A 25371-nucleotide genomic window follows, 5' to 3' on the forward strand; every position below is an offset into this window, starting at 1 on the left:
CTTGGGAAAGCAAAACAAAATAGTAGCTAACAGGGCTAGAGCAATAACATAGCAGGTAAGGCAGCTGCCTTGCACCCAGCCAACCTGTATTCAATCCCCTGCATCCCATATGGCCCCCTGTGATTGTCAGGGGTAATTTCTGATCGTAGAAACAAGATTAACCCCTAAGTGCCACTAGATATGGCAAAAAATAAAAAGAAAAATAGAAAAAAGGAAAAGAATAATAGCTAAGGCTGACAGAATGAAGACAGGGTAAGTGTTTTCTTTGATTTCTACTGTGCCTTGTATGCATGGACATTCACTAAACTCCCGAAGGATACAACTTAGGAAAGCTTTCAAATACAATGATGCACAGCTATCTGAGTTTGCTAACATGCATGAGTCAAGAGAAAGAAAAGCTGTTAACATAATTCATATAGGGGCCGGAGCGACAGCACAGCAGTAGGGCATTAGCCTTGCACATGGCCAACCCTGGACAGACCCCGGCTCGATTCCTGTCATCCCATATCATCCCTTAAGACTGCCAGGATCTATTTGTGAGCACAGAGCCTCTGTGTGCTGCCAGGTGTGACCCAAAAACCAATATATATATATATATATATATATATATATATATATATATATATATATATATATATAGCATATAACTTATTTTTAATAAGTACATTAAATTCAGATCCATAATCTTGAAGCTGTGGCTCCCCTTCTTTTCCAGTATATGCTCTCAAATACATTAATACCCCTTGTGGACATTTGAACTCTAATATAAACCCAAGGTCAGGACAATCCTTTGGGTAAAACAAGTTTAGCTTAGTTGAAACAATGAAGGGTACAAACATGAGTCCAAGCGAGAAAGCAGGAAACATCCAACTAGAATAGATTAGGATGACCTCAATGCTATCCAGTAAAGGTACTTGCTGATTATCACTCATGGCCACAGCAATGTAAATATTCCACTTTCTGGACTTAAGACCTATGTTAATTCATAAAGTATGACCTTCCTGAGAAGAGCAAAGAGTAAGTGATGCTGAAACAAAATAAATAAAAATTGGCCCTTGCTAGGGGATGTTAATGCTAGCTAACTGGAGTCAGTCACCTTGTCTCTCTCAATCTCTGTGGCCAACTCCAACTGCTAGAGATTGAAGAACAAGTTTAGAGGTGACCAGCTGTCACAACTCCCCTCCATACCCCTGAATCCAGAAACACAACAGGATTGAGGAGAGTCAGGAACCTGTGGGGCATCCTCTCTAGCATTAATCTACCATGTGCCATCTATCAACTCACTTCTGGGCCTCAGTTTCCACACCTGTGAAAAGGAAAGGTTTGAAGTCTATGCTGAAGGAGATGAGAGACAGCTCTCAGTAAGTGCTAACCTCTGTTCACTCCCTCTATCACATGACTCCACCAAGCTTTGCATCATGCAGCCGGGGAGACCTGCAAGCCCTCTGAGTGGCTTAGAGGGTCCCCAAGCACTTTCTAAGTGGGTTGGCCCAGGTAAACCGTACTTGGCATCTCTGGATCCTCACATTGACCTATCAGCTCTGTGGACTGAATCACCAGAGGGGTGCTGGTCTCCTGAGCAGCTCTTGGGAGATTTTCCCCTGACCCAAAATCAGATCAGGGGAAGAGACTTCTTTCTTAGACCATCATTCTTTATTTGTTCTCCATTTATTTCTTGAGTATTTTTATAGATAAGAAAATAAAGGGGGAACCTCATTATTATTGCATGAAAATAAATGGGAAGTTGCCTTTTAAGTTTGAAAAGCAGTAAGACTTTTATTAGAAATGTTGAAAAGCAGTAAGAAATGTTGAAAAGCAATAAGACTTTTATTAATGCTGGTTAATTTAAAATAGAACAAAGAATTTAGAACTAGAGCAAATCCATAAAAGAACAAGTTTGGAACAGATAAAGACCCCAAAGCCCACTAGTGCTCTTTTATTTCTCACTGTCACAACTCTCCTGCTGACCAGAGTACAATGCCATTTCCTGTACAACTAAGTCAAAACAAGTAATTTTCCATTCAGAGATTTGCAAGAGCATGTAGGTGGCATGCCAAGCTGATGGGGCATAGATGCTCCTCCAAGGTATTGATGGGAAAATGAGACACTTCTTAAATGTTGGTCATTTTCAGATGTTCCCAGGAGGGCTCCTAGTTTAACTGTGAAGAATGGCTACCTTTGATCCACTGAATGCATAAAAACCTGTATCACTAAAGTGGACTTGAAGAAATTAAATACTGCTAATTTTGTTTTAGTTTTGTTGCTTAATAACTAGTCCTTTTTAATATTTTGCTGTATTATTTGGATTTTTCTGCCATCTATATGAAACTAATAAAATGTTTAAATGTAAAAAAAACCCACTTTATCACTAACAGACTATAGATGCCGTAAATGAAGAAATCAACATTACATTTTTACTTTTACATTTTTTATATTTTTACAAGTCATATCAAGTACATGATTTAAAATTCTATGGCAGGGGCCTAGGACAGCTAAGTGGTAAAATCCCATCCCCAGTACCACACCAAAACACTGGCAGCACTGCTATTTGTGATGCCCTAAAGCACAAAGGTGTTCAGTCTCTGGCACACTGCAACTGCCAAATCTCTGCAAGCACCACAGCAGCTCTGCAACTAACGGAGCAACCCCCTGTGCACACAGCAACTGAAGCATCCATGAGCAGACAACTAAGGAGAACAGTGTCTCTTCCTTTCCAGTCAATTACACAAACCCCAGTTATCACAACAAGAGAAGGGAGGGGGAAATGTTAAGGCTTTTATACTTTGTAAGAAGTTTATGCACTTTCTTTTCTACATAAGTTGCTAGAGAAACACTGGATGATCCCCTCTTTTGTTCACATCATATGTTTAAAACTACCATACAAACAAACACTTAGTACCTTCTTGTTATATAATTTTTTTAAGCAACTACAATGTGGTATTAAACTCATCCCTGGCACCCACAAAAAAAAAATAAAAATTTTATGTTATATTTTGTTTTGGGACCATACCCAGCATTGCTCAGGGGTTACTCCTGAATCTGCATTCAGAAATTACTCCTGACAGGCACAGGGGATCATATGGAATGTCAGGGATTGAACCCAAGTCAGTGGCATGCAAGGCAAATGCCCTACCTGCTTCTCTATCTCTCTGGCTCAAAACAGAAATAGTTTTAACATTTTCTCTTCATGTTTAGTTCAAAACTAGAACTTAAACTTAGATATTTTTTGAATAAGCTTTCAAAGTGTACTGAAATTATAATTACCACCTGAGATGCAAGGTTCTCGGTGCTACTGACTCAGTGCCAGAGCCCTATGCTGTAATGCCTCTGAGCCCCCTTGACTTGTTCTAGTTCCATTGTGCATTAATTCATTGAGTGAATTCCTATATGATCATATTTTAACCTGTACAAAGTTACCAATCACTTGTCCAGAGCAACTAAACATATAAACAAATTTCAAGTTGCTCTAATTATAAAAATATTTTAAAATTACACAGAAAGTTTGATGAAAGTGATAAATTACAAAGTGATATAATACATAAAAGCAACATTTTAAAATCTGGTTAACCAAACTAGTATTTATAGAAGGAAATCATCAAACTATGAGTATCAGAGAATATAAAATTGCCACAAGCCAGCCGAGTCGGGCAGCACTATGAGAGGCTTCAGGGTTACTCAGTAGGAGGATGGAAGCGAGGAGTCGGCGAAGAGTGGATACTCAGAGAGCAGGCACATCCAAAAGCTGTTGAAACTGACCCCCTTTTATTTGGAGTTCTGCTTCATCTTTAAGCAAAAGATTTATCAATAATAGGAACTTGGGTAGGTAAAGTATTTCATGGTTTTTAGCCATAGAATTAAACATTATGTGTCAGAACAATTATTAGACAACCATCTAAAATTATATGTATTCATAAACTCTGTCATCAGCTTCATTTACCCTAAATAGAAATCAGGAAAATACTTATTTTTTTTACTCTTGAGTATCATTTTTACTAGTAAACTATGAATCAACAAAATACAAGCCCATTAATTGTCTATTAATTGTTTATTAATGCTAAACTAAGTAACTATTGTAAAAGGGAATAGATGTATTTCTTAAACAGAAATAAAAAAACTTTCAGGGGCCAGAGAGATAGCACAGTGGTAGGACATTCATCTTGCATGAAGCTGATCCAGGACAGATGGTGGTTCGAATCTCAGCATCCCATATGGTCCCCGTGCCTGCCAGGAGCAATGTCTGAGCAGAGAGCCAGGATTAACCCCTGAGCACCACTGGTTGTGGCCCAAAAGCAAACCAAAACAAAACACATTATTATAACCTACATGTTACTATGTAACTAGCTAAAAATATCATTATAGATTCTACCAGTTTGGAAAAAATATTATTGTAGATTCTACCAGCTTGAGAAATGGAGCTTAAAGTATGTAGGGTGTGTTCCAGCGATTCTTGTTTTACTGTAAGGATAAAGGCCCACAGTTCTTCATCTACTCAGCATTGTTAATTCTCATTATACATTAATGTTTAATAAGCTCATTGTTGCTATCCTGCCAAGTGCTAACCTAGGGTATAACTGGCCTTTTCTCAACAGTGTCTGCCAGGACTGCACCCCTTTTTCAGGGGGGAGGCTAGACCTATACCACAGCAGTCCTGCTGGCATTTAGCCAACTTGCCTGTAGGCTGGGGGCTACAGCAAGTGTTTACTCTTCAACAACTTCCTGAGCACCACTTAGGAGACTTCCAAGGTTAATTTATAAAAGATTTTAAAGTTTTTAGGCATGTGTGCTCTGGGCCCATGTAATCACATGTTGCCTGGGTGCATAGTGTCCAAGCATATGCTGCTTGCCTCTTCCCTCTTGAGATTTGGATTCTCCTGCTTTTCTACTTTCATGGTGGACTGTACAGAGGCCTGACTCCAGCTTTGAAGAAGACCGCTCTCAATCCTCTTCCTTAATAGCTCTGAATAAAATTTATTTTTTACTTCAAAAAATGTTTTTATTGTTGTTGTTTTTTAATTCTGGATGCCCTTGGGATGGGTACAGGCCAAGTTTTCACCCCACTAAAGACCGGGCAAGAACAATCAATACCCCACCAACTACAGCCACTCGACAGCTAAACTTCATCAATTCATTATTAATCCCTACAGAGACACCAAATGGGTCTGGAAATCCAGGTAAGTAGCAAACCTATGGCAGCCCAGAGTCTGTTATTACTCTTTACAGAACAATAAGCATAAAATTGGAAACATGGACTCCCATGCCAGCAGGGAAGCGCATTAAGGCTCCCGATTAGTCTGTCAAAAATAAAACCTGTCCAAGCTATGGTTAGAAGCTTTGGAAAGCTGCCCACAGTCCATCGATGGGCAGCTGGGCATCCACGGGAGCTCAAACAGCCACAATACAGTTGCAGCACTGATAAAGATGCAAGTTAGATGAGATTTATGCAATTTAGGCAAAAGCAACAATAGCCAAAGTCTCTGAAAGCAGTGCCAGCAGCCCTTTCAACTTAGAAGTGCAAGCACAAGCCAGCGCATACTTGTTGAAATGGCCACAAAGGCCGGGCTAGCAAAATAAGCTTAAAAAAAAAAAGAAAGCAACCAAAAGGTCAGAGTACAAAGAGGCTCTTCCTTTGCAGCCTGGAGGCAGATGGAGCACAGCACTGCCTGGACTGAAGTGTCTGTTACACCAGACAGTTCAAGGACCTTAATGAGCCTCTCGTGACTATTACAGCATATGGAGCTGAGTTGATACTTACATTGCTCCCCACACATAAATGCCTTATTTTGATTGTGTATACTTGCCTATATACTAGGGAGATTGTTTGAAAAACTTTTGAAAATTCTTCACCACGCAATATCATAAAGCAAAAGGTGTTGGTCCATCGATGCATTTAACATGATATTTGAACAAACATCCATAAAACATTTTTTATTCTAAAATAATAACCTCTCTGATAGAATTCCGAAGGTTGGGGAAATAAAGCAATTTGTAATTTTCCTTAATTTTTATGTTAGGTAACTATTTTAAATACTTAGCCAAGTAAAAGGCAACAACTGTCAAATATAGTAGGTTATATCATCTCAACAATTTAAGAGTATTTATATGAATGTATGTATGGAAAGATATAATATGGGCAAAGTAGTCCAGTATATGGATCAAAAGAGAGCTGTGATAGTGTAAACATTTCTGCATGTAATCAAAACTCCAATGAATTATTTTCTCACACCTCTGAAAGTCATATCAAAAGGACTGGAAATAACAAATATTGGTGAGAAAAGTAACCCAGAAATGTAAATTGGAACTTTTATGGAAAGCAGTCTAGGGAGTCTTTCAATAGAAATAAATAAAAGGCTGGAGCAATAGCACAGTGTAGGGAGTTTGCCTTGCATGTGGCCTACCTGGGACAGACATGGTTCAAATCCTGGCATTCCATATAAACCCCCAGCCTGCCAGGGGTAACTGTGCAGTGCAGAACTAGGAGTAGCTCTTGAGTGCCGCTGGGTATGGCCCCAAAACAAACAAAGAAAAACCCTTCAGTTATGGGGCCGGAGTGGTGGCACAGAGCGGTAAAGGATGATGTGCATTGTATGACTAAAACTCAATCATGAACAACTTTGTAACTTTGTACCTCATAATTATTCAATTAAATAATTTAACTTTTTTTAAAAATGACAAAAGCAAACAAGCTGAGAAGAAACAACAAAATCCCTACTCTCAGTGAAAACAGATACCAAGGAAGAAAGGGACAGGGGAAGAAAGGGGGAAAGGGTCATTTTTGGTAATGAGTGCAATGAGTCCTGTATGTATATAGAGATAAATAAGCTACAACCTGAAATTCTAGCTTTGAAAATAAGTGATATATCAACTTTAAAATATTTTTAATTACTTTTAACCCCTTACTTAAAAATACATATGCATGAGAATGAGAGAGATAATTGGAGAAAATGCCTATTATGTGCAGGATTCTAGGTTCATTCCAATATCACAAGGCTCCCTGTGGCTCCTTGTGCACCTCTGGATGTGGCCCTGGCCACCTCAGAGTTCCGCTAAGCCTAAACAGCAATGCATCACAAGGCCTAAGCACAAAAGTATAAGGTGAGCTCTTTGATGATGAACTGATCATTGCCAGAAGGGCTCCAGCCTCACCCCCCATCAACCTTCACCAGGGCCTGGAACTCTGCTGAGTGTGACTCAAATATTTACACACACACACACACACACACACACACACACACACACACACACACACACACAAATGATGGCTAAAAGAACTGGAGTTCTTGTTTTATTCCTACACATTCCTGGAAAGGGTCCTTCAAATATGGGTATCTAGGGCCCATCTTTTCAAAGGTGAACTAGTCTTAGAAGCTTGACTCTAGCAAAAAGAATATGGCATCATGATGTTACATGAACTGTAAGGTTAGTCGAAAGAATTTCCTCTAGGTAAGCCAACACCATGTTATGAGGACAACCAATACTGGGAAGTCCAGTTAGAGAGCCAAGACCTCTCTCCCTCCACAACCAGCACTAATTTGCAGTTATGTGAATAAATATCTGTAGGGCAGATAGATACTCAGAGTTCTACTAAATCTTCAGATTACAGTAAGAGAGATCCCAAATGAGTACTGAAACCCCAAGTTAGTACTAAACTTCTCATAGCTGAAACTGGCAGGAAATGTTTTCAGTCAATGAAAATTATGATTTATTTTGATTTACTATGATTTCAGAGAGAGTAATTTGAGAGATATGATAGTGAACCTTGAAATAGATCCAAGAACTCAAAGAATCTTGGTTTATAAAAATAAAAAATTAATAAATAAGAACACACAATTTGAAGGTAAGAGACTTTTATTTACAAATGATATTGAAATACTTGCCACAGTTGGAAGTAAAAATAAAATAAAGGCTCATTATAAAATAAACTCCAGGTAACTCAAATTGCTTTTAGCAAGGATTAAAAATTTAAAGAAAAAGTAATGAAAGAAAAAAATCAATCTAGAAAAAGGCATTTTTGAATATTTTACAAAATCCAGAAAACATAAAAATACTGATAGATCTAACTACCTAAAACTCAAAACATACCAAATGTGGCTGGAAGATAAGAAACAGATTAAAAATTTAGATACATGTTAACCTAAAATTTTAATATCTCTAAAATGATACAATTCTTATAAATGCTAAAAGAAAATCCAGTGTTCTGAGAAAAAAGATAAGTTAAATGTATAAAAGGCATTCACTGAAAGAATATTAAAGTAATATATAAAGATATAAAGATACTACTAATAAAATAAATACAAACAGAAATATCATCTTCTTTAGCTATCTTCTTTAATAAACATTTAGAAAACTATGAGGTTCCACTATAGGAGAAAAAAATTTTTGAGCTTACCTGGAATCTAAATAGATTTTTTAAATTTACTATTTCAAAATATAATTTTATTTATTGAATGTAAAATACTGCCATGCATCAAAATGTTACAAGAACAAATTCTGATGCAGAGATACAGCTTTGATGGTATAAAGATGTAATGATGAGTTTTCAATACATAATTATCTAGAACATATGTAATTATCTATTGGAAAATAAACTGACCATACCAAGAGGAATAATGTTCAATCATTTTAAAGGACAAAACAGGGACATCATAAAGCTATATTGCATGACACTGCATCTCACAATAGTTGGCAAAATGTGAACCCCTATTAAGCTTTATACACACATACACATATACCAGTACCATCACCTTCACTGTAAGAGATGAGGTGAAGAAGCATATGAACCAAAGTAATGAAAGTAATATTTATTGGCAGTCAGTATTTTATTTTCTTCTTCATACTTTTTCATATTACTTTAACTTACCATCATGATCATCAATTTGCTTTTATATAAATGGTTCCCCAGTTAAAATCATTCAGTTCACAACTTTTCAATTTTACAATGGCATAAAAGCAATATGCATTCAGTGAAAACCAATACTTTTTTTTTATTTTGCCCCAGGTGAGTTAAACTTTGTGTCTTGGATGTTGGGCAGCCCACAGCCTCAGTTCCCAGTCAGTCATGTGATCACAACTATTTTTAAATGTCAGTATTTCGTTCAGTAAGTTTTATAAATACTCAACACTGTATTGCAAAATGAGCTTTGCATTAGATCTTTTAAATCTACATTTAGACCTACATTTTTAGATCTACTTTTTTAGATCTGCTTTTTTAAGTCTATTTAACTATAGTTCAATTTAAGTGATTTATGAACATTTAAAGTAGGCTCAGGCCAAACTATGATGTCTTCTACAACAAAATTCTATTGTAAACCAAGTAAAATCAGTAGACCAAACAAATTAATATAAAGCCTTTCCTGCTACAATAGATATCTTTGATGTAAATTAGTTCTTATACAGTAGGATGGAAAGTCTCATTTGGTGGCTCAGAATTTTCCACCATATCAAGCTATTTAAGCACATGATGAGCAGAATTAAAGGTTCAGGGAAGCAAAAATGGCTATTCTGAGTAAAATTTAAGAAGGTAGAGAAATATTACACAAGTTTACAAAAAAAGGAAAATAAGCTTTAAGCTTTATTTTGTTGCCATGACAATTTCTAATAAAAATCATAAAACAAATGGGGGAAAATAGCAATGCATTCTTTATTTATCCCCATACATTTATAATAAATTTTAAAGAGTATTCTTGCCTCACCAGATATTTTCAAAAATTTTAATGATCAAATAGGCAACATTTATAGTAGATGGGAAGTGGCTTACCCAACTAATTTTTTTTAGTGGCATAGAGATTTTTCTTTCTCATAGCATATAGTCTCTTATCCTTTCTGGTCCTCTCAGAGAATAAAGACCATCTACAAAGCTGCCCCCAAAGCAATGCATTATTAGTTCAAGTAACTTCCTTCTGCTTGAAATCCTTCAATAACTCTCCATTTCTTCCAATCCTGTAGTTTATAAAGCCTCTTACATTTACTATATGCAGCTATTTATGATCTGTATTTATGATTAAATGTTATAATTATGTAGTATAGTCACAACTATGCTTTAACATATCATTATCCAACAAGACCAATATATGTAATTTCCAGAATATCCTATGCTTTTTCTTATCTCTAGGGCCTTACAAATGCTCTCTTCCATTTTCATCCCACCTTTACCTTGGCAAACACTCATCCTTCAGATTTATTTAGCACTCAATCCACAAAGATGCCTACTTGATTCTTCAGTCTGAATTGGGTGCCCCTTCCATGTATCCCCATAAACTCCTATCTTTCCCTAGAATAATTTTCTTAGACTTACTCTCAACTACCTACAAGTTTTTCCATGAGAAAAGAGACTCTTGTCTGCTACCAGACCTCAGTGCATAGCACTGAATCATTTAAAACATACTACCTTTTTATTAAAAAAAATCACTCTTAAAACTTCCAAATACGTTGCCACAAATAAGTTAGAAGTGAATTACTTGGGCCCAGAGAGATAGCACAGCGGCGTTTGCCTTGCAAGCAGCCGATCCAGGACCAAAGGTGGTTGGTTCGAATCCCGGTGTCTCATATGGTCCCCATGCCTGCCAGAAGCTATTTCTGAGCAGACAGCCAGTAGTAACCCCTGAGCACCACCGGGTGTGGCCCAAAAATCAAAAAAAAAAAAAAAAAAAAAAAAAAAAGAAGTGAATTACTTGAGTATGCTAACTGCATAGTTTTGCAGCCATATATATCATCTTTATTATATTCAAACTGTAATGGATTTTATGGAGAAATAAAAGAAAATAAAAGAACAGCCCGATCACATGCAACAGATTATGTATGTGCACATGTGTATATCAATCTAACAATCAGCATCTCTCATCTGAGTGTCTCTTGGCCACTGAAGGTATTTATTGCGAAGGTATTTAATTTGTGTATAAACATATATATAAATGTACATATATATGTACATATACATATATGTATATATAAAACTTCAAGCGGTTGATCTGGGGTACTCTTTTTCTTCAATAAATCCTATAGCATAGTACTCAGGTTTGTGAGACTGATGTTCTGTCTGCTAGTTTAGAAGGCAGCAATACTCAATGTTTAAAGGCAATAAACATGAATAACAAAGATCAAGTAACTTTTCAGAACCCAAACAATAAGTTATTGAATTGTTTTAATGAAGAGTTTATTGTCAGGATCTGTTTAGCTCATTTTTGTTTTTCATGAAATGTGGTGGTTTGGTCCATGCTCCATGAGCTCATGGCCCTTAATCCTTGAGACTCTTAATCTGGAAAGACTAATGGAAAGTCATTTAGCCCCTGACTCCATGCATTCATCTGAGTCACACTGCTCTGAACTGCTAACGTTTTTTTTTTGTTTTGTTTTGTTCTGTTTTGTTTTGTTTTATCTTTTTTTGCAGTGCCAGGGAGCAAATACATGCCAGGCATGTACTACATGCTCTAACGAGGAAAACATCTCCACTTTCTTAAATTATAAAATTCAAAATAATTTTTCTTGAAATTGTAATTTGTTATTTTCTTGTTGTTGTTGTTGTTGTTGTTGTTGTTGTTTGGGGGCAATACCTGGCAGCACTTAGATTCTAGCTCTGCACTGAGAAGTTACTCCTAGAAAGATCAGGGGACCATATGGGATACCAGAGATTGAACTCACGTTGGCTGCATGCAAGACAATGCACCTACCCTTGGTGCTATTTCTCTGGCCCAAGACTCCTTATATTCTTTAGAAAGAAAAGCAAAAGGAAAAGATTAAAATAAAAAGAAACGATAATATTGCCTTGAAGAATCAGCAGTAAATTGAGGCTTATGCTAGATAATTTAAATCCTACTATCTTTCATATTTCTTGCTGAGAGTAAATTCATCTCTTCCAGATTTATATACCCAAATCTGTGCTACAGTGAGATATAGCTTTTCTTTAAATTGTTGTTTAGGCAGTGTTTTATCCAGGTAGAGAGAAAAACATGGGTTTTTATAAATATATTTATTATCTAGTGCAGCTGCTCCTAAATTTATTTATCTTGTAATGTCTTATGGTATTACTTGCTTAGCAAACTTCAAGTTAATGATTCATAACAGAGGCTACCAAAAAAACTTCTAATTGAACAACAAAAAAAAGCCCACCAGGCATGCTAGCTACCCCAAGGTCTTATCTGTTAAACACAATATCTCATTTTCATTATAATAGTACCAGAATGAAAAGATGACCTTCAGTAGAAAATTCTTCGCAAACTCACTTTTAACTAACAAATTTAGCTACTTTTCCAATCAAGGAAGTGAAAGGGAACAAGACAGCTGAAACCAGGAGGTGATTCATCAAGAAACATCCAGAAGAGCAATGGGGAGAATTTGATCTGCTGGCAAAACTAACACATTTGGGAGTCATAAGCAGGGATGGATTTCTTCCAGCAGCGATAAACAAAAACAGAATTCTCTCAATTGGACAATGCACACCAATGCTGAAACCAGGCAACCAGAAGTCAACTATGCACCTGAAATCAAGTTCCCATTCTGTACCTTAAGTCAGGTATAACTTAAATCATTAATGCTACACACAAAATTATTCTTAAAATCTGAGCTGAAAAGCAAACTAATTTTCATCCTTTTTTGGGGGGGGGGTTAGTTTGGTTTGGTTTTGGGGTCACACTCAATGGTGCTTGGAATTTATTCCTGACTGTATTCAAGGAAACCATATTGTCAACCGCATGCAAGGCAAGCATCTTCCCTACTGTACTATTGCTCTGGCCTCATGAATTTTCATCGTTCATAAAAATTTGAGCACTCTAACTTAGATATCATCTTCCATCTTGAAAATTACCTAGTATAAACTAGTCATAGCCCCATTTGTTATCAATTATCTTTATATAGGTATATTCATTCTCCCCAACTAGATTGTTATTCTCTAAAGAGTAAGTACCAGGTCTCACACTGCTCTTTAAATCAGAAGTCTTAAAATTTTGCTAAGCTCTGGCAGGTGCTAAATAAATATTTATCAATGGCTTTTTAAATATTATGTACATTTTATATTACCATAAATGTTAAGGAGGGTGAAGTGTTATAATGTTGCTGAAAAGACAGTCTGGCAAGGCTGTGTCAGGCTTTCTCTCCATTCCTTAATCTGTCACACAAGAGTATAAAGAAAAAAATTGGGTATCGCACGTAGTAAGTTGTTCTGAGAGCTACCCACTCCATCTGATAATACCTCTATTTTTGTCACTTCCAAGCAACCAAATATTCATCCTGTTCTGGACCTCAGTATGTTCTCTTCATCCCCTTTTCAATCACCAATGAGAATCATGGCAGTACTAGTTTTGGCAATGGCGAAGCAGTCCAATTCAACTTATATGAATACACTACTTCTAAGGTTCTTTGCTCCAAACTATAATACTTCATCTAATGTCAGACCTTTACATAGTACAACACTACCCTCTGGAATGGCCCCTTCTTTTCAATATTAAAATTAATGACCTGTCTTCCATGATACAAAGCATCATCTTCCTTTCAACTTATCTAAGACCATGTTATATATCTGCAGCAAGACTATCTGGAAATTAACATGTTAATAGATAAACTAGGGCCATTTTAATAAATGCCTGCTAAAGCCTGATTAGATGGTACAAGGTACAAAACTGAAGACACGTCTAGTATTATTTCTGCTTTCAGCAGCAAAATGAATACAATCTCCTCTGCAAAATAAGCACCAGTAATAATAAATTATATTATATTTATACTGGTCACAAAAGTTGTTTTCAAATAAACCAACAACACAGTTGTCCTGAGAATAATTTCTTAATTTTCCCAACATCGTAATAAATATAATTATCTCGTCACCAAAAATGAAATTAGGAAACATCAAATGAATTGGAAAGAATGTTTAGCTGCAATTTTGACATCTTCTAAGGAATATATGAGGTAAATAAAAAGAAATGAGTCATAAAGAACACAATGTAACTTAGTATCTATCAGTTTTGAATAGTAAGAACCTATTTCAGAACTTAATGTGCCTTTTTGTTCAGCACAGAGATTAGACCAAAGATTTTTCCCACTGAAGTAATTAGTTATTCAATTCAAAAGAAACATGTTAGTCTCCATTTTTCTTATGTATTAAGTAAAAAAAAAAAAAAAAAAAACTAATAAAACCACAGTTTAAAGGTCAGTTTAAAAGGCTGGTGAAATACTAGAGAAGGTAGGTTGTTTATCTTGCACGTAACTAACCTGGGTTTGATTTTCCAGCATCCCATATGTTTCCCTGTGCACCACCCAGAGTAATTCCCAAGTGAGAACCAGGAGTAACCCCTAAGTATTGTCAGTGTACCCCCAAACAAAGGTCAGTTTGAAAAATGAGATAAAAGAATTATCATAACATATTTTCAGTACTGAGCCAGAGCAATAGTGCAAAGGTAGGGTGTTTGCCTTGCACGCAGCTGAGCCAGGTCTGACCTCAGTTTGATTCCCAGTGTCCCATATAGTCCCCCAAGCCAGGAGCGACTTCTAAGCACAGGGCCAGGAGTAACCCCTGAGCATCACCAGGTACGGAAACTATAATGCTGAGTGAAATAAGTCAGAGGGAGAGAGGTGGATACAGAATAGTTTCACTCATCTATGGGATTTAAGAAGAATAAAAGACATTATTGTAATAATAACCAGAGACAACAGAGATGAGGGCCTGAAAGACTGGCCCATGATATGAAGCTTACCACAAAGAACGGCGAGTGCAGAAAAATAACTACACTAACAATTATCATGACAATGGTTGTAAGTGAGAGAAATAGAATGTGTCCCAAATACAAATATGGGATGGGGAAGAAGGAAGGGTGTGTTGGTGGTGGAAAGATTGCACTGGTGAAGGAGGGTGTTCTTTTACATAATTGAAACCAAACTACAAATATGTTTGTTATAATGGTGCTTAAATAAAGATATTATAAAAATTTATTTTGAATCAAAAGACATCTATATTACAGTCTATTAAATAGTCATGTATATTGTCCAAAATGTTATATCAGAGGCCAAAAGAAAAAGTACAGAGGATAAGATACTAGCCTTGTACCTGGTAAATCAAATTTCAATTCCCAGGACCCTGGACCCCACCAGAGTGATTCCTGAGTGTAAAAACAGTAATATAACCTGGGTCTGCTGAGTATGGCCTAAACTTAAAAAAAAAAATAAAATAAAACAAAATAAAATAAAATACTGTATCATTAAATCAAAGAGTAAAAATTTTAAGATATTTGCTATTATCTCATTTAAGTATCTCATTTTATTCATAGAGTAAGTGTATTTTTGTCCCAGTTAAAGATATAAAGATATCTGGGACCAGAGTGAGTGATAGCACAGTGGCAAGACATTTGCCTTGCACAGAGCCAACCAGGAATGGACCTGGGTTGGATCTCAAGCATCCCATATGGTCCCCTGAGCCTGCCAGGAGTGACTTCTGAGCACAGGGCCAGGAGTAACCCATGAGTGCTGCCAGGTGTGACCCAAAAACAAAAACAACAACAACAAAAAGATACAGAGACATTTATTCAGAGCCTACTTGGTTAATCTTCCTAAAGTCATACAGATAGTACATGAGAGGCAGAGTTGAAATCACAGTATCTCACCCCACAGTCTGTAGACTTAAACACTGTGTTGCTGCCTCTACCTACTCCCAATAATTATCCTTCATACCAGATAAACACAGAGCAAAATGAGATACTGATTTCATAGATGCTATTACAGTATCCATATGTAATTCCGATGAAACAATCTAAATACACAATTTAATATAAAAGGGAAATACTCAAGTCCTGTTAATTTCTGCTAAATCTTTAAATGAGAAAGAGGTGACAAAAAAGTGAAAAGAACAAATCTATCATGGCCAGAGACATAGCACTGTGATAGGGCGTTTGCCTTGCACACAGCCGACCCAGGATGGATGGTGGGTGGAATCCCAGCATCCCACATGGTCCCATAGCCAGCCAGGAGCAATTGCTGAGCATAGAGACAGGAGTAACACCGGGTGTGACCCCAAAAATAAAAAAAAATAAAAAAAAAGGAACAAATCTATCCAATGTCAGGGCCAGAGCAATAGTACAGTGCGTACAGCACTTGCCTTGCACAGAGAGGACCAGAGTTTGATCCCTCGTGTCCTTTATAGTTCCCTGCACCTATCAAGAGTGATTCCTGATTGTGTAACCAAGAACGTCCCCGAGCATCACTGGGCCTGATCTAAGCAAAAATCAAAAAACTATATGATTCCATCAATAAATACAAAAATATAATTAGAATTGTCTTTAAACTTATCAAGTAATAAAAGCCCTCATTATCTTATTGTCCTTTCAGCCCTCTGAATTACATCTTAGAACATAAACTTATTTCAATGCTGAAACAAAAGAAAGCTTGAAATATGTACATTTCAGAAACACTTTGCCCTTTTGCAATTTCCTCCTCTGCATTTATTAAACATACAACCAGGAACCAACCTAACTCAACTATATGTAAAAAATGTAAAATTGGAAATAACAGAAAATCATCATGACCTTTAAAGTATAACATTTTTTCACAATCATCTAGTTAATGCTAGAAAAACATTTTGCAGTATTTAAAGTATAATCTTCATGTATAATACTTTCAGCAAATATATAAAAGCAAAGTACTTAAAAATCCGTCACATTTTTAATCAAAAATGGCAATACATTTGAAATGAGTACTTTTTCACAGTAGTGATCTATGAAACGTTATCTATTAAATAAGCATAACCACATTAGATGCTCTGCTCTGTAAATACAAGGTAATAGAACATTGTCACTCAGATACCTTCGTCACCTCCAAGTCCACTTGGAGTCCTATTAGTATGACTAGTTCTTGTTCTTTTCATATTAGTTTGCTTAAGAACCAAAAAAATTGTGCCAAAGAGCAGAGGTTAAAGTTCAGAGCAATAGTGCAGAGGTTAAGGCACTTGCCTTCCACATAACCAACCCTGATTCCATCCCCTCATGTCCAGACAGGAGTATGCCCTGCCTGAGCACAAAGTGAGGAGTAAGACCTAAGCATCACCAGGTGTGGTTCAAAAGCAAACAAACAAAAACAAAACAAAACAAAATAAAGTTTGCGTCAAAACTGAAAGATCACAATGAAATGCATCTAAGCCAACAAGACTAATACCAGGCAGAGGACTTAGACTTAACAGCATGTTTTCTAAGGAGTAAATACCTCAAAGATACTCTAAAAGATAACATTATTTTTTTCAGGAGAGAGCACGAACGCAGTCCCCCACTACCACAAATTATGCAGTCGAGTTTCCCACATTTGGGGAAATCGCAGGGATCAGCACACCCGGAGTGCAATGGGTGAACCTTGCCCTGGGGAAACCACCTTCGTGATCATGGTATCTCCCCTGCCAGGTAAGTATATACATTAGATTAATTTTTACATGAGAGCAATTTAGCCTTTTATATACAGATCAAATCATATAAAAGGAGAAGATAGACAACTCAGGCTGGAAAGCCAGCTCTACAGTTGAGTGCTTGTATTGTGGGGTAGAAGGGTTGGATTTGATCCCTAGCCCCACTATCAGAAGAACCTCTCTACATAATGAGCTGGGAGTAGCCTTTAGCAACCCGGGATATATGCTTCACTCACTCACTCACTCACTCATACACACACACACACACACACACACACACACACACACACACACACACACACACACATATATGTAAATCAATGCGAACAGGCAACAAATTTTCCCAAAGAGAGAATCACATCTCAGATAAACCACTACTCTAGATTTTTCATCCCCTAATCAAGTAGCAATCCTTGAGAATATACCTTTCCCCTTGATTAAATAATTTCAGTAGAAACTAATGAAAAAATTCTTTCTTAAGGTTTTTTTCTGCTCACAGAAGAGAAAATTTTGAAAGACAGATGAACTCAGATCCCATACTAAGGCTTCTTTATTTACTTAATTAATTGTCTTCAACTATAGAAATTAAAGAGATTAAGAAAAATAAATATTAAAATGTCCAATACCTCCCAAAAGAATAAATTCTATCTTTAAAACTGAACTTTGCTCCTAAAATCTCTGAATTCAATTCCTATATCTTTAATACAAAAAGTGAAAGAACAAAGTTTACAGCATAGAGGAAAAACAGTGAACCATCAACAAAGAAACTAGAGTGCTTTGTGTGTATTGCTACAGCTGGCATAGAAAAAAAATCAACAAGAGCCCAAAATATTGTAACTGATTTATTCAGTAAAAAAGGTCACAATATCTTTAGATATCTGTGTACTAAATATATCATTGGCTAGAATAAATCATTAAAAAATAAAATAAAATAATGAAAACATAATAAAAAGCACAGTAGAGATAGTACAGGTGTTAAGAAACTGGCCTTGCATGTGACTCACCCTGGTTCAAATCCCCTGGACTCACAAATGATCCCCAACCACTGCCAGCAGTCATTTCTGAGCACAGAGATAGGAACAGGCCCTGAGTATTACAGGCTATGGACCACAAACCAAAATTAATTAATTAATTAGTTAATTAATTAATTAAAAGATGGTCTCTTGAGCCAAATCAATAGCACAGTAGATAGGGCATTTGCTTTGCAGGCAGCAGAACTGGGTTGGATACCCAGCATCCCATATGGTCCCCAGATCCTGCCAGGAGTGATTTCTGAGTACAGAGCCAGAAGTAGTCTCTGGGCCCACTATTGAGTGTGGAATAAATATATATACATATACATATATATATGTTTATATATATATATATATATATATATATATATATATATATATATATATATATATATATATAGTCTCTTTTTTATAGCAGCAAATAGAAATCAAGTTCACTGGAACAAGGAAGCAAAATGAGATCTGAGAAAAGCAGTAAAGCAGTTGGGAAGGGAAGTTTACATTCAACATTAAAAAATAATCTTTTCTTCTTTACAGGGAAAATAATGTAAATGATAGCTCTAAAGAAAAAAAGCGGAGTAAAAGTAATCCTGAGAATGGGCTAAACCTCAAATGAGGCAAGAGTGAAACTCAAGTAGGGACAAAGCCAAAACCCCCTAAGTGCTCTCTCATTTTGAGAAAGGCATAATAGGATTCCAGGAACAAAGCTACCTGCACCCAGATATTTTTATTTCTCCTTCCTCTACCTCCCCCATTTTCTCCTCCCCCCCCCAAAAAAAAAGGATAACATGTTTTACAATGTTATGCATTTAGAAGTACTCCAACTCTGGACAAAGTGACATCATCAGAGAGAATACATCCTATCTTGGTTAACGAAAATCCATGCTCTCCTTATTAAAGAAAAGACACAAACCTACAAAATGAGTACATTTGAGGAGCTCACAGAATTTCAAGCCCCTGTGCAATTCCACACCTTCCAGACTACTCTGTCCTTCCTAAAGAAGAAATATCTTTCTAAACATAGAGCATGAAACGACTCCGTTCAAAAACCTCTGATGATAAGGTACTACCAAAGTTCAATTCCCTGGTCTAACATACAGAGATATTAAGAATCTAGCCAGGCCGGGCGGTGGCGCTAAAGGTAAGGTGCCTGCCTTGCCTGCGCTAGCCTTGGACGGACCACGGTTCGATCCCCCGGTGTCCCATATGGTCCCCCAAGCCAGGAGCAACTTCTGAGCACATAGCCAGGAGTAACCCGTGAGCGTTACCGGGTGTGGCCCAAAAACCAAAAAAAAAAAAAAAAAAGAATCTAGCCAGTTTATTTCTGGCACAATCTGATTATGTTTTATAATTGTACCTTTCACCTTCCTCTGTGCTATTACTTGTGCTATTCCTTCTGTCTAGAACTTCTTTCCCTGCTTCTCCACCCATTAATACTGCAGCTAAACCTGGCTCAAAGTACCAACTACTGTTTTGTAATCAACTTACTTTATCCATATTCTATTATCTCATCATGTTAGGCCAAAGCTTTGTTTAAAATTCATTTTGGAAACATATCATATTCTGAATCATAATCATTTAATGTATTCTTCTACCCTACTTCTATGACTTCCATAACCAACATTTTTAGAGAAGCAAGAATGTTATCTTTTTTTATTTTGTGTTAGGTTTGTTGTTGTTATTGTTGTATCCAGTGGTACTCAGGGCTTACTTCTGGATCTGTGCTCAGGGATCACTCCTGGCAGGGACTGAGTGACAATATATGGTGCCAGGATAGAGTCTGGGTTGGCAAATCCAAGGAAAATTGTACTATCTCTCCTGTTTGAAAATGTTAACGTTTTTAAATTGCACTAAAATACATGGCTTAAAATGTACCACATAGCCACTCATATGAATACAGTACAACCATGGTAAGTGTATTCACAATCTCTAGAACATTTTACCTCATAAAAATTAAAATTTATACCCTTCTCATCCCATTCCCTCCAAATCCCTGGGCCTCACCTGGAGTAATTCCTAAGCACAGATCCAGAAATAACCCATGAGCATCACCAGGTATAGCCAAAACAAACAAAAAAGAAAAAAGTATTTTGAAAAATATTCAAATACTTTTGAGAATAAACTGCTATACCAGGTAAACAAAAAAAATAAGGCAAAAAGCCTACATATGCTAAGTTTCCAAATATATGACATATAAAAAGGACAAAACAATGAAGACAGTAAAGAGATTTGTGGTCTCTTGGAATCTGAGTGAGATAGGGTACTTATGAAACCAAGCAGTAAATGTTTTTAGGTACTACCGGTGTGATGCTAGAATGATGATGCATACCATTTTACAAATGCAAACCCACTGAATGTAACACCAAGAGTGACTCTTAAATAAACTATGACTTTCAGATGATGATAATGTCATTATAAGTTCATCAGCTATAAAAAAAAAAAAAACCCTCATTACAGTAGAGAATGTAGATGAAGGCTATAAAAATACATGAGAGGGAGGAGGGAATTACCTTCCTTCCACTCAATTCTAAAATAAACCTAAATAAACCTAAAACTTCCTTTAATAAACAGTTTATTTTTTTTTATTTATTTATTTTTTTTTTTGGCCCACACCCGGCGCTGCTCAGGGGTTACTCCTGGCTGTCTGTTCAGAAATAGCTCCTGGCAGGCATGGGGACCATATAGGACATTAGGATTCGAAGCAATCACCTTTGGTCCTGGGTCAGCTGCTTGCAAGGCAAACGCCGCTGTGCTATCTCTCCAGGCCCAACAGTTTATTTTTTTAATTAAGGTAGAATATTTTACCTAGTCTTGTCTGACCAGCTGCTGCGTTACAGATCTACTATAATAGATATATAGAATAGAATATACTATATATAGATACATAGAATATATAGAATGTCTACTGAGTAAGTAGACACCCTTGGCCATCAATCCTGACTTTCAGAGTTCTTCTTTATGCTTTTCACTGCTCCTATCACTGTATGTTCTAAAAACTGTAGCAAGCTCACCCCCTAACTTATTAGTTAATTGAGTCCAAAGACTTGGAGAATATTGACAACAAAAAGTACATCAAAGCTAGGGAAGTAAAGTGTTCTTGAAGGGGGAAACCCAACAGGAAAATCCATGAAATAGAGGAGAAAAGAATATTGAGATGCTCTGAATTTATTGAGCCACATAATACAAAAAAAAAATCATCTGAAATTAAATTATCCAAGATAAAAATGTAATATTACAAGTGATTCCTTTTATAAAAAATGTCGATGCTGCACACAATCCCAAAACTAGAACTTAATAATGTGTTTAAAATGTGTCCTCCAGCTACAAGCAAGATAATTTTTCACAAGTTTGACCATAAATGCTACAAACATTTTTCAACAGAAAGATACATAAAAGTATCTGTGTCAAAGTAGCAATACAAAGACCTGGTTCTCAAAATAAACTTTTGGATACAATTGCAAAGATTACATTGTTATGATTTATTACATGGAAGAGAGAGCACACTTTTATCTTCTGGATATTTTTAATCTATAAAGCCAAAAAAAAAGATTCAACTTATTTTTTTTACACCTGTGGACCAGCATTAGTTCATGGACTAGTGCTTGGAAATTACCAATCTAAAGCATGCTGACTTGCCATACTGGACAGGAATTCATAGAGATTTTGAGATAGTCCCAAAGGAATAACTGCAGTGGTGTGGGAATTGTGGGGGTAGGGATGAGACTGGGAGGGAAAAATCATATTTGCCTACTCATTTGTTCAGTTCACATTGAGAAGCCAAATTAAATATCTGTGCCATATCCAAATATCTGAGCTATTTAGGAGAAGCTAAGGGGTCTAGTAGTAACTCAGGAACCTGTCAGACAGGCTTAAAAATTATTCTAGGGGCAGGAAAGATAGCATGGAGGTAAGGCATTTGCCTTTCATGCAGAAGGTCATTGGTTTAAACCCCGCATCCCATATGGTCCCCCAAGCCTGCCAGGAGTGATTTCTGAACTTGTAGCCAGGAGTAACCCGAGCCCTGCCGGGTGTGACCCAAAAACAAACAAACAAACAAACAAAATTATTCTATCAGGGGCCAGAGAGATAGCACAGTGGCAGGTTGTTTGCCTTGCAGGCAGTCGACCCAGACAGACCCGGGTTCAAATTCCCGGCATATCATATAGTTCTCTGAGCTTTCCAGGAGCAATTGTTGAGTCCAGAGCCTGGAGTAACCCCTGAGCACTGCCAGGTGTGGCCCAAAAGCAAAAACAAACAAAAAAGATGATTCTATCAAGAGTCACCACCATCATCAGAGAACAAAACAACCCAAAGGAAGCACAAAGGCTAGAGTCCCCTAGCAGTTCATTTAAGTTAACAAATACCCCCAAATATCAGATTAGAGGAACTAAAGGACAATGAAAAGAATAAGCTCTAGATCCTACTCAAAAAGCTAACAGTTTAGGGCTGGAGAGATAGAATACGAGATAAGGGAATTGCCTTGCATTTGGCTGACCCTAGCTCAGACCCTGTATATGGTCCCTGAGTAATGCCTAGAGCAGGGGTCTCAAACTCAATTTACCTGGGGGCCGCAGAAAGCAAAGTCAGGGTGAGACAGGGTCGCATAAGGGACTTCACAAAAAAAAGTCCTCAAATGTCATTATTAACAGTTTTAATTATTTCTTCTGAACATGAATAGAACATTGAGTGAAGATCATGAACAGTTCTTCTGAACATGGCATCTTTTGCCTATTCTTGCTGCCAGAGACTTGACAGCGCTTCTTCTCACAAATCTGAACCACATTTGGCTGTAGAGAGGAAGCAGTTGAGACCCTCAGTATGGCTTGAAGATGATCATCATTAAGTCTAGACCTGTACTTCGACTTATTGAAGTTCAATGTGGAGAATAACTTTTCACACAAATATGTGCTCCCAAAAAGGCACATGGTGCGCTTGAACATTCGGGAAAGCTCAGGGAAGCTGGGGGGCAATTCTCTCAAAAATTGCCCAGGCATGTCTGCTTTTCCACTAATCTCCCTGAACTTGGCTTTGAGATCAGAGTTGCATTGCAGGTCAATGAGCTCCATTTGAAGCACAGGAGGGGCATCTTGCACATCAAAGGAAAAGGGGTCCACAAAAATTGGGAAAGTGGCTCTGTGCTTTTTGAAGTCTGCAATCAAATTCCTTCTCTAGCTGAAAAATAGCATCAACATATTTCTCACCACTGCATCCACAAGTTCCTTGCATGCTGGGAAATGGCAAAGGTTTGTCTGAGAGAGCTGGGATTTCCATAACACAAGTTTTGTGGTTGATGTTCTCACGTTGTCATAGGCAGCACTGATAAGCTGCCCCGGGCCTTGTAACATCTTTTTAGTACATTCAGCTTATGTGTGATGTCAACAAGAAAAGCTAAGTCCATTAGCCACTTGTGATCACTCAACTCAGAAACAGCATTCCCATCCTTCTCCATGAAGCCTTTCACTCCTTCTCTCAACTCAAAAAATCTTCTCAGGACATTTCCTCTGCTGAGCCAACAACCTCGGTGAAATAGAGCACATCTCCATATTCTGACTCTATTTCCCCTAAAAAAGCACAGAACCTCCTGTGCTTTAAGCCCCTGGATCTGATTTGATTGATGCATTTCACAACAGACATCACATTGTCACACGGCAGGCATTTACTGCAAAGGGCCTGCTGATAGATAATGCAGTGAAGAGCAATGACCTTCTCTACACCCTCCTCTTCAAGTTTTTTTTTTTTATCTTTATTTAAACACCGTGATTACAAACATGATTATAGTTGTATGATTACAGTCATGTAAAGAGCACCCCCCTTCACCGGTGCAACATTCCCACCACCAATTTCCCAGATCTCCCTCCTCCCTACCCCCCTACACCTGTACTCGAGACAGGCTTTCTACTTCCCTCATTCATTCACATTTTATGATAGTTTTCAGTGTAGTCATCTCTGCAACTGCACTCATCACTTTATGTGATGAGCTGCATGTCCTGAGCTGCACCTACCAGCCCTCATCTCTCTTGTCTCTGAGATACTGTTAAAAATGTCCTTCATTTTTCTTAAAGCCCATAGATGAGTGAAACCATTCTGCGTCTTTCTCTCTCCCTCTGACTTACTTCACTCAGCATAATAGATTCCATGTACATCCATGTATTGGAAAATTTCATGACTTCATCTCTCCTGATGGCTGCATAGTATTCCATTGTGTATATGTACCACAGTTTCTTCAGCCACTCATCTGTTGAAGGGCATCTTGGTTGTTTCCAGAGTCTGGTTATTATAAATAGCGCTGCAATGAATATAGGAGTAAGGAAGGGTTTTTTGTATTGTATTTTTGTGTTTCTTGGGTATATTCCTAGGAGTGGTATAGCTGGATCGTATGGAAGCTCAATTTCCAGTTTGTGAAGGAATCTCCATATCGCTTTCCATAAAGGTTGTACTAGACGGCATTCCCACCAGCAGTGAAAAAGAGTTCCTTTCTCTCCACATCCCCGCCAGCACTGCTTGTTTTCCTTTTTTGTGATGTGTGCCAATCTCAGTGGCGTGAGGTGGTACCTCATAGTAGTTTTGATTTGCATCTCCCTGACGATTAGTGATGTTGAACATCTTTTCATGTGCCTTTTGGCCATTTGCCTTTCTTCTTTTTCAAAGTGTCTGTTCATTTCTTCTCCCCATTTTTTGATGGGGTTAGTTGTTTTTTTTCTTGTATAGTTCTGTCAGTACCTTGTAAATTTTGGATATTAGCCCTTTATCTGATGTGTATTGGGTGAATAATTTCTCCCACTCAGTGGGTGGCCTTTGTATTCTGGGCACTATTTCCTTTGAGATGCAGAAGCTTTTCAGCTTAATATAGTCCCATCTGTTTATCTCTGCTTCCACTTGCTTGGAAAGTGCTGTCTCCTCCTTAAAGATGCCTTTAGTCTCAATGTCCTGGAGTGTTTCACCTACATGTTGTTCAATATAGCTTATAGTTTCAGTTCTGATATCAAGGTCTTTAAT

The 25371-nt window shown here is 37.2% G+C and overlaps 1 protein-coding gene and 1 non-coding gene across 2 annotated transcripts in view; both read right to left on the bottom strand.

Moving 5' to 3' along the window:
- The window catches only part of IMMP2L (inner mitochondrial membrane peptidase subunit 2), a 950803-nt gene that overhangs the window by 908891 nt on the left and 16541 nt on the right, over positions 1-25371 (bottom strand). The window lies entirely within an intron of this gene.
- On the bottom strand, positions 17205-17368 carry LOC126025748 (U1 spliceosomal RNA). The gene has a single exon (XR_007501518.1). It is a non-coding gene; the product is annotated as a U1 spliceosomal RNA (small nuclear RNA).

The sequence above is a fragment of the Suncus etruscus genome, chromosome 1, assembly GCF_024139225.1.
Source record: "Suncus etruscus isolate mSunEtr1 chromosome 1, mSunEtr1.pri.cur, whole genome shotgun sequence".
Taxonomy (NCBI): domain Eukaryota; kingdom Metazoa; phylum Chordata; class Mammalia; order Eulipotyphla; family Soricidae; genus Suncus; species Suncus etruscus.